General features: G+C 37.6%; 1 long non-coding RNA gene across 2 annotated transcripts in view; it reads right to left on the bottom strand.

The window, feature by feature from the left end:
- The window catches only part of LOC308384407, a 373,851-nt gene that overhangs the window by 13,053 nt on the left and 349,995 nt on the right, over positions 1-10,803 (bottom strand). The gene's annotated exons all lie outside the window — the stretch shown is intronic.

Here is a 10,803-nt window from a genome sequence, read left to right on the forward strand (position 1 = left end):
TTAGATTCCTGTTTACAGAGGAGGTGAAGAAAAATAAAAACACACAGGGTTCAAAAGCAACATTCAGTTGCTATTTTCCTACTCAAACAGCTAGTAATAAAATCTGCCCACTCATTAGTGCAATGGAACAAGAAGGTTTGGTCGTTTTAGAACAAAAGGTGATTGGGTACATAGAAAAAGTAAGAACATACCACAAAACAGCCAATAAATGTCAGTATGGATTTGTAGTATTCACAATGTAAATACTCAATGCATGAGTAAATTCTGTAAATGTATTTATTTTAAATGGTCCAAAGCATGTTTAATTTTGTATTTGACACTCTGAAAGGTATAAATATTTGCAATTTAAAAATCTGAGAGGATATGAAAATTCTCACTCAATTATCCTTTAAGATAAAATGGAAGCGCATTAACAATGGGTTTGCTAGTATTGATACACATTGATGTGCCCTTAAGCGAGACAATTAACCCCAAACTGCTTTGGTCACTTGACATTAAAAGACTCTGCAGGGCAGGTCTCTGAGGTTCATGCTGGTATTTGAAGGGCCAATAAGGGCAGAGCTGAAAAGAAAAATAGAAAAGCATGGATGGCTTGATAATAATCCCTGGATTAATAAATGTGGACAACACACACACACACACACACACACACACACACACACACACACACACACACACACACGGCTGTCCAGTACCACTAGAGCAGACCTCCTTAACCCCGAGCACTTATTAACACTGTACTGAGCAAGATCTGGACAATGCATATCATCAATTCTAGTAACCCAGCCTTTGGCTCATGCAGCCACAAAATATGCTCTCATTAAAACTGTTCAGCGTTGGCTTCTCTGTGCTGTTGTTATGGCGAACTTAGGTCGGAGGAGAAATAAGAAAGTGAAAACAAAGACCTATATTTTGAGATAAAATGTTTCATTATTCCGTTTATTCATATGAGGCACAGGCTTTTTAAAAAAAAAATCAGTTTATCTGCACAGTTTTTTGCAAGACTTTGAAATCTGAAACAACACAAATATCACAAAAGAAATGCAATTAGGTCAGTGTTAAATGAGGCATACCGCATGTTCTAACAATATATTGCCATTACCTGAATAAACAAAGACAACAAAAATGCAACTCATGTCACATAATGACATAAGGCGGCTATTAGAAGCAGCTCTCATGTGTATAAGTTTTTGTTCAGAAGTTTATATTTCATTGCATAACATTTCTGAATTTCAGTATTGTTAAAACCCCAATAAGCTGTGTTTTCTCACTCTCTTCTCGCACCAACATCTTGTTGACTCACAGCAGGATCGTGCATTCTCTTGCCCTCTCACAGTGCTTTTAATGATTGTTTTTGTCAATAGGCTTGTTTTCTTCTTCTTTTTATTAATTCTGAATATGTTATGTCCTCAGTATTGTCTTATAAAATTGGTGTATTCAAGGGCATTGTAGTAAAGATTGAATTCCCTTTACTGTGACAAGATTTGCAGATATATATGCAACTTGTTATTGCGGTGTTATTTAATGTAATATAAGTGCACTGACTGAAGAATTTGCATCCATTTAAAACTCTGTATAACAAGTTAAATTAAAATTTTCTTTAAAATTACTTTTAAAGACAGCTTTGAATCCAATTAGAGACCTATTTGGCATCCATTTTTTTGTCTCAATTTTTTGCATAAAATAACTCTCATCTTAGCATTTTCAGCTGTCTCTAATTTTATTTTTTGTGGTGGTGATTACAATATTTGAGCTTGATAGAAATTAAAAGACCCGATGATTATAATCCTGCCTCCCTACAATATTAAATGCTTGTGACCAAACCAGGAACCTGCATAAATGAGCCGACAGATGACTTCCTCTCCTTGCATGAGTGTTTGAACTATGTGTTTGAATTATGTAAGAACAGGAGGTAGATGCATAATCAAAACTCTGAAGGCATGCAATACATTTTATTCAAAAAGACTTTAATGCACATACACATGCATATAAGATAAGATAAGATAGAACTTTATTAATCCCTCGGGTGGGTTCCTCTGGGAAATTCGACTTCCAAAAAGCACAGCAACGACCGAAGTTACAGTTACAGAATTGTTATATATATATATATATATATATACACACACACACACACACACACATATATAAATACAGAGACAAATATAAATAAAATATACGAAGGGGATAAATAGAATAAATAGGAATAAAAAATAAAAATACAAGTGAATTGCACATTTCAAGTATTGAGTCTATTGCACTGTTGACTATTTACAAAAAGTATTGCACAAGGTATTGTACAGTGAGGTGAAGAGGCACTACAGCTTAGTTGTTCCCCCCTCCTTTGTCCTCCTGTTTCCCCTCCCTCTCCCCTCCAGAGAGGAGTTAAACAGTTTGATGGCGTGTGGGACAAAGGAGTTTTTAAGTCTGTTAGTTCTTGTCTTGGGGAGAAGCAACCTGTCACTGAACAGACTCTTCTGATTGTTTATGGCCGTGTGCAGAGGATGCCCAGCATTGTTCATAATGTCCATCAGTTTCTTTAATGTCCTTTTCTCTGCCACTGTCACCAGAGTGTCCAGCTTCATGCCGACCACAGAGCTAGCCCTCCTGATCAGTTTCTCCAGCCTGGATGAGTCCTTCTTTGCTGTGCTGCTCCCCCAGCACACCACAGCATAGAAAAGTACTCCAGCAACCACCGACTGGTAAAACATCCTCAGGAGCTTCCTGCAGATGTTAAAAGACCTCAGCCTCCTGAGGAAGTACAGTCGGCTTTGGGCTTTTTTATACAGGTGCTCTGTGTTGCATGACCAGTCCAGTTTATTGTCCACCCACAGCCCGAGGTACTAAAGGATATTTATGGACATGGAAAGCGTATTGGAAATGGTTTTGTAATTTATGGCACGTTATGACTGAAAAATATTAAATATATAACGTATTTCACATCAAAGCTTCTTCCAAGTAATCCCGCATGACATTCTACTTGGGACTGATAATAATACAAATATTATTATTACTAATCATTGACTTTCACCGTCACATTGCATGGAAAAAAATCTGTTTAAAAAAATGACATGAACCATCATTACAATAGCTTAGAGAAATCTGCTCTGTGTTATATGCTATGCACAGGCCTTTGTTAATATTAAAAAGTACAACTAAACTGATCTCGTTCACTAACAGACTATGATTCTGCCTATTTGTTCTTCTCCTAAGACTGCATGATTTTGTTTACTTCGTGCAGAAGACAATGTTCTTTGGGTTTGAAAATCTTTGAAAACTTCATGCAATTTTGCACAGATAGCAGGTTGATTGTCTAGCAGACAGGTGTCGAACTCCAGGCCTCGCGGGCCAGTGTCCTGCAGGTTTTAGTTGTGTCCTTGATCCAACACAGCTGATTTAAATGGCTAAATTGCCTCCTCAAAGTCTCTTGCAGTTCTCCAGAAGCCTGGTAATGAACTAATCATTTCATTCAGGTGTGTTGACCCAGGGTAATACCTAAAACCTGCAGGACACCGGCCCTCAAGGCCTGGAGTTCGACACCCCTCATTGGAGTTATATATATATATATATATATATATATATATATATATATATATATATATATATATATATATATATATATATATATATATGGTCATAATTTATGCTGAATTGTGCGTGGCTGCATCTTTTCTGAGTGGCATTTTATTTCTTTATTTTTTTAATTTGTAACCGAGTCAACTAAGTCATGCTCCAGAAATAATCTTTTTTCCCCCTAATACTTTGATCCATCATGGGTTTATAAGCTCTGTAGTCTTATTTTGACTTCAAACAGAAAAGGGAAGGAAGTCAAGTTAGATGAGAGGAAAAGAAATCCATAGTGAAGCTTGATTCATGCTTCTCAACATTAAACCTAGCCCTCATCCTTTCTGCAACATTGTGTTTGTGAAGTAAGTACACCTATATGTCTTTTTTTTTGCTACCAATGCATTTGAAACTACATCTATTTGTTTCCACTTCGAAGAAAAACTGTATGCTTGTCTTCCTTTATAAGAAAGCATTGTTGCAGAATGATTTTCTGTCAATCAGTTTCTCAATTTTTTGACGAACTCTAATACCGTATATCTTATTCTAGTGTTTGACACAGTCTTCCAGGCTGGAACAATTAACCACAAAAAAAATAAATCTGAGAAGGCCATAGATTAACAACATTCTTGTTTCAGCAGGCACAGATTCAAAAATGAACACTTTTCCATGGATTGTCTACTCAACTAAATCAAACAAATCAATCAAACTTCAAATCCAAAACAAGCCACAGAGTTAAACTAAACACAGTCTTGTAAATACATATATACATGCATATATACAATATATGATTTTTCTTACTGGTTTGTGAATCATGTTCACAGTTTACAAGCTTATTTGCATTCCAAAGTTATCAGGGGTTTTTTTTTAGCATCTTTCTTTTTCTAGGATACTGACATCTGAGGCAGCAACATATGCAAGAGTTGACATGACTGACATCATCACATGCTGACAGAAACAGCATGTGATGATATGAAATCCTCACCTGACTTGTTGGTTTCTTCTTATCCCACCGTTCTAAAGAGATGCACTGGAAGTTTTTATTCCTCCACCTTTGTACTTGAAATCCAGCTAACCTTTCCTCAAAATACTTTTAACTCTCTTCTAGAAAATGCATATTATAAAATCTATGAGCTCCTAAGTTTACATGCACCTACTTGGCAGTTCTTTTCAAGCAGTAAAAACCAAGATAAGAGCTAAGACCCAAGGAAAAGGACAGCATAATCCTATTTATTGATCTGCTTTAAAACAAAATTGAAGTAGCAGATCTCAAGATGACTGATCCATGTATGTGGCATGACTACAGAGTTTTAAGGCTTTGTTTTTATCTGTTGTCAGTGGAAGTTCAGTATTCTGATAAGTGTTTGATTTCTTTTGGATTCTTGAGGGTAAACTGGAGATTTTATTTGTATGTGTGTATGTGTGGAGTGAAACCCTGTAAATGTTGGTGTGGATGCTAATTTGCAAACTCAGCAGAAAGAAACAAAAGAGTGGGGTGGGAAAACAAAGGTGGAGATTGGCTTTAGGCAATGTTATAGTTTATATGGCCAGTGAAGTCCAGCTGCATTGCAGTGTGTCTGTGAGAGCTTGAGTGGAAGTGAACTATTTTAGCACCACACAGAGATGAAGCAAGCTTGCAAGAGAAACAAAACTATATTTGTCTGTGATTTTCTATCGCAGTTTTAACTCCAATATTAGAAACTGGCTAATTGCAGCTTATGTGCCTTCTCAGGTCCTTAACTTTTCATTGAGTTGGCTGCCTTTGTATTAAAATGATTTTAAAAAACTCAACTAAATTATATAAAACTATATTACATATAATCTGTTCATCCCACATGCTGACATGTTAACTCAACAGACTAGAAAAGCATCTATCCTTTTAGCACCACATCTCTGCTCAGCTCCTGCTTTCGCTTAAAAGGCCTATAACTGGTGTTTAGTCAGCAAATGCAAAAAAGGGTCAAAATATATTTAACTGTTGGTCGTTTCAAAGTTACTTAGTACCAGTGTGTAACATCTGGTGTTGATTCACAATAATCTGCACTTGGCAGGAGGCTGAAGTCCTAAAAAGAGATCGCTCGACCATGAGGATGCAGAAATCGTCAGACTGGACACTGCCTCATAACCTAAAGTCATGTGACAAAGAAGGTGCGTCCTCATGGATTTCTAAGGTTTTATGTATCAGGAAATAATAATAATAATAATAATAAATAAATATATTCCTCACCAGGATCTGAAATAAAAACAAAAATATAAGCAAACAAAATCCCAGATGAACAATGGCACATCACATAGTATTACTGTGATTAATTATTTGTTAATAAACAATAAACTACAAAATGCAGAAACAACGTGAAAAAACAAGCACATCCAGTGATTATTTAAGTTGTAGATCCACCTTAATGAGCAGTAACACACTACCCTACTCTTCTTTACACTGTTGCAGTTCATTAAGATTTACAGCTATTCGTTCATGCACAACTTTCTTAAAGTCCTGTCCCGGCATTTCAATCACGTTGAGGTCTGGACTTTGATCACTGTCCTGCTGCATGACCCAATTTTGACCAAGTTTTAGCTGTGAGATAGATGGCCTCACATTTGACTCTAGAATATTAACAGATGAGTTCATGGTCAACTCATTGACCGCAAGGTGTTTAGGTTCTATGGATGCCAAACAAGCCCAAGTCTCCCTCTACCACCATGGCTGACGTTTAGCAATAACTGCGCTAATATACTGAATTTGGTCAAAGTACATTGCTCCAAATATCTTTTAATTTGTTCAGATGCAACTTTGCCAAACTTTCCCGTCTGCCATGTTCTTTTTTACAAATGAGACACTTTCTCCTGGCAACACTTCCAAACAAGCCATACTTATTCAGCCTTTTTTATTCTACTGTCATGAATTTTAACATTTAACATGCTAACAGAGGCCTGTAGAGTCTGGTCACACTTACTGATGATCAGTTGATCAGGTGCATTTGATTAGCAAGACCTAGCTGCTTTTTTAAATTCCTATAGAAACAGTGAGAATGGATATAATCGTTCTCACACTGCTTCTTGATGTTGTTTTGTTATTTTAGTACATAGTGACACAGTATAGTTGTTTATCTCCAGTTATATTTACCCAACTTTAAGTCCTGCTAACAACGAGGTTATATTTTATCACATTATACATACTCTTGCATGTCTTTAATAAACTGATATTTTTCACTTTCCCTTTCCTTACAAACAATAGAAATCATATCTGAACAGACTGAACAGCCCTAGTGTACCGTAGTTGAAAAAAAAATGTGCAGTGGAGCTTTAAAAACAATGCCATCAAGGGCGTGTTTGGTATGTCATTCAAATTTCATTGCTGTTCAAGGCACATGTCAACACATCAAACATCTCAGATGAGGTTTGTGCAGTGTTCAGGTATGGTGCTGAATGCCTCTGTGACAAGCCCCCTGACAGCAGAGTGATTATTCCAATCACGCCCTGCCTGTAATCAATGACAGAAGGTCACACACATGCCTGAAACACACACATTCACAGACAGATTGATACACAACACGTCCAACCATACACATGCATCAAGAGTCGTGTAGTGCGTCACACCATCAGTCACACACATACATTCTGATGCAAAACAGATACAAAACAACACACAAAGACTCACACACACTGTTGGATCGATACATTAGGTCATAGCCTCAGAGATAAACCATATGGAACATCAATAGGCACATCAATCACACAATCAGAGAAAATGGCAGGGTCACTGAGGGTATGTGTGTGTATTTGAGAAAAAAAAATAGAGTTTTTCTCTTGTGTGTGTTGCACTGTATTGCATGTGAGTTCATTTTTAAATGTTATAAAATAAAACTCTGCACAACAGCTGAATCTACAGGCTAATCCCAATAAAACTGTGCCATTTAAGGTGTGTAATTGTGTGACTGCCCTTGATTGTCTTGAATGAGTTGCATCGGCATGTTGGCCCATATTTAAAACTTATGAATAGTTATCAGTTATTGACTATTTGTCTAAGTTGGGGTTTTTGCATACACCTGCAGCTGCTTTCTGATTGTGTGTTTATTTGTTCACAGGTCAGGTATTGGAACGTAATTATTATTTTGACCACTGAAGTAAAGGACCTGTCAAAGTATTTTAACTCTGCAGTTTTAATACAAAGTGGTAGGATATCTTTTGCGTGTGACTTCAGAGGTTACTGGTGGAATGCTGAGAAGCAAACAAATCTTTCAGATCCATAAATCGAGGTGTGAAGGTATCTTTGGCAGGTGCCAAGAATACATATTCCTTCTTGATCCATATTTATAGCTCATAGCCCCATGTCTTTGCATTTTGAAGTGTTCTGTGATGGAGAATGAGTCATAACCAAACTTTGAGAAAAGAAAAAAACAATCAACTTGAATAAACTTATCTTCAGATCACCTTTTAGTTTCCAGTGTAACTAATTAATTAGGGATGCACTGATTGCTATTTTCGTCACGGATTCCAGATGTTTTGTGACTTGACACCACCATTTTGTTCCAATTCTAACTTTCTTTCTAAGAACTAAAATTGGCAGCATATACAAAGAAAGATCAACTTTTCTTCAATGCAACTCCTGAAACAGAGTTTCAGGAGTTTTCTTTTTTAAAGAATTCTGAAACATCCACCTGACATATTTTACCTTTCTAAACAAAAGTAAGATCAACAGATGTATATAACAAAACAACTATGAGGTACTTACATAATTGTCCGGTATGTTTATAGCTTCACAGATAATAGGACTTTTTACTTGCCTTTATTAGCTTCTTCAAACTGGGCATGTTTAGCTGGGTGTTGGTAATTTAAGTTTCTTATTTCTTATTGTTGTTATGAATCTTTTTGTGATTGTTGCCCTACGGTTTATTTTGTGTCCTCCACACAAACAGTAAAGAACAGACTTATAGTGACAGCCACAAGCTAACTGGCTGTGATTCAGATAAAACTGAGGTTACTGTACTACTTGTAAATCTTAGAAATGTGGTATCTAACCAGATGCTTACTAGGGATGGCAATACCTTGGCCTCCAGTAACACTGTGAGGAATCTTGAAGTTGTTCTTGACCAGTAATTCAATGCGCATATTAAAAAAATACCTAGGACTGCTTTCTTCCAATATCTCCAAAATTAGAAACATCCTGTCTCAGAGTGACGCTGAAAAACCAGTTTGTGCATTTACTTGAACAGTCAGTGACTGGACTGACACGCAAACACATACCGTCATACATGTCACTACCTCAAGCACTTATCTGCACAATCTCATACACACACACACACACTGGTGTTGGTCTGTTGTTGCACTTAACCGGTTACGGCAGATGGCTGCTCCTCCCTGCCTGAGCCTGGTTCTGCTGGAGGTTTCTTCTTCTTAAAAGGGAGTTTGTCCTTGCCACTGTCACCAAAGTGCTTGCTCATGGGGGGCCATGTCATTGTTGGGGCTTTCTCTGTTTTCTTTGCATTATTGTAGAGTCTTCCACGATTCTGAATAGGTTTTTTTATTTTTATTTATCTATTTATTTTTGAGGTATGTACAGTGGCCTGGGAGGCCAAATGGTCTGTAACTTAAGAAGACACCGGCAATGAAAAAAACGCTGCAAAAGCACACAAAACACAACGGAAATAGGAAAAACGGAACCAGAAATAGGAAAAAACAGATTTCCAAAAGCACAAGGGAAGTCTTTCCGGGGAGACAATAACCCAACGGACCAGTTGCAGGAACCAAAATATGCTAAGAATTGCGCTGGGAGACACTTAAAAGAAGTGGAGGATCTATCGGTTTTGTGAGGAAAGAAAAGATGAGCGGTAAGTGTGTTAGCCTAACTATTAGCCTAAAACTCTGTCATCAGTATTATATGAATCATGATAAAACACGCCTAGCTGGGTTCCTGCAACTGGTCCGTCGGGTTATTGTCTCCCCAGAAACACTTCCGTTGTGTTTTTTCCTATTTCTGTTTTCTTTTTTCCTATTTCCATTGTGTTTTGTGTGCTTTTGCAGCATTTTTCTTATTGCTGGTGTTTTCTTAAGTTGCAGTCCGTTTGGCCTCTCAGGCCACCGTAGGTATTGCCTCTTATATGCCAATCCACTGAACATTTAAATGGTTTCCATTCCGTGGAAGAAGTACATAGAACCATGGTTCTATTTTCTTTGATTTTTATTTTAATAATGTTGTGTTGTGTTAAGCTCATGAGACAAAAAATAACGCACTATAAATTTAAACCCAGCGTACCCTAAGGAGATGGAAGGACAGCCGTCATGTATTCGGATGTCACAGTTCTCATCCTCACAGTAAGAGGTGTAGAATCTGTTGTTTCCCACATCTGTCACATAGTTTCACTTGCTTCATTTCTGTTTGTCCTCCCCACTTCCTCTTGATGACTCAATCACTTTCCCCCCTTTTTGCCTTGGTCTGTATCTCACAAACATATGGGAAACACTCAAGCATATCACATACATCCTTGATGTGGCACGCACATGTTCTGCCCATTGATATCTCCTTTGAACAAACACACTCTTGCTCACACAGTGATCATCCATTTCCCACTGAGACCCTGCGGCCGAGGCACAGTGCATGTTGCCATGGTAACTAAGTACTCTTCAAATGATGAGTTGTCTGGTAATACCACTTCCTAGGGAAAATTCATTGAATGTTTGTATATATGTATGTACTCATGTCCTGATTATGAGCACAGGTGCATCAGGGATATGTTCGCACTTCCCCTACTCTGTGCTCCTCACAGAAATGATTGCCCCTCCTGTGGCCCCTCTGTCAAAGCACTCAAACTCACTGGTGACACCACACCGGCATCAATGCAAGCTGGGTCAGCCGGCTGTCATCGTCTATAGCAGACAAACAAACTGGAACTTAATGTGCAGAAAACTGAGAATCAGGTCCCACACTTTCATAGACTCTCGCCTACTCATGCCCTCCTGGATATTATAGACAGCTGGGTGGACTTGCTATTATAGAGACATCAGTCAAAGAGAAGGATCTGTTTTTCAACCCCAGGCTCTGACCTGAACAGAAGGACCCCATTCTGATCAGTAAAGCATCACATTATAATAAACTAATGTGTGCAGTAGTGAGCATTGGAGCTGTCTTCAGTGCTCAGAATACCCAACTTTAGATAACGGAAATATATAGCCCTATATTTCTCTGTCACTAACAAATACCTAACAAATCCACAGAAATGTTTTTGCATAAATCATCAAAACAAT

The sequence above is a fragment of the Rhamphochromis sp. 'chilingali' genome (genome assembly GCF_963969265.1).
Source record: "Rhamphochromis sp. 'chilingali' genome assembly, chromosome: 17".
NCBI lineage: Eukaryota > Metazoa > Chordata > Actinopteri > Cichliformes > Cichlidae > Rhamphochromis > Rhamphochromis sp. 'chilingali'.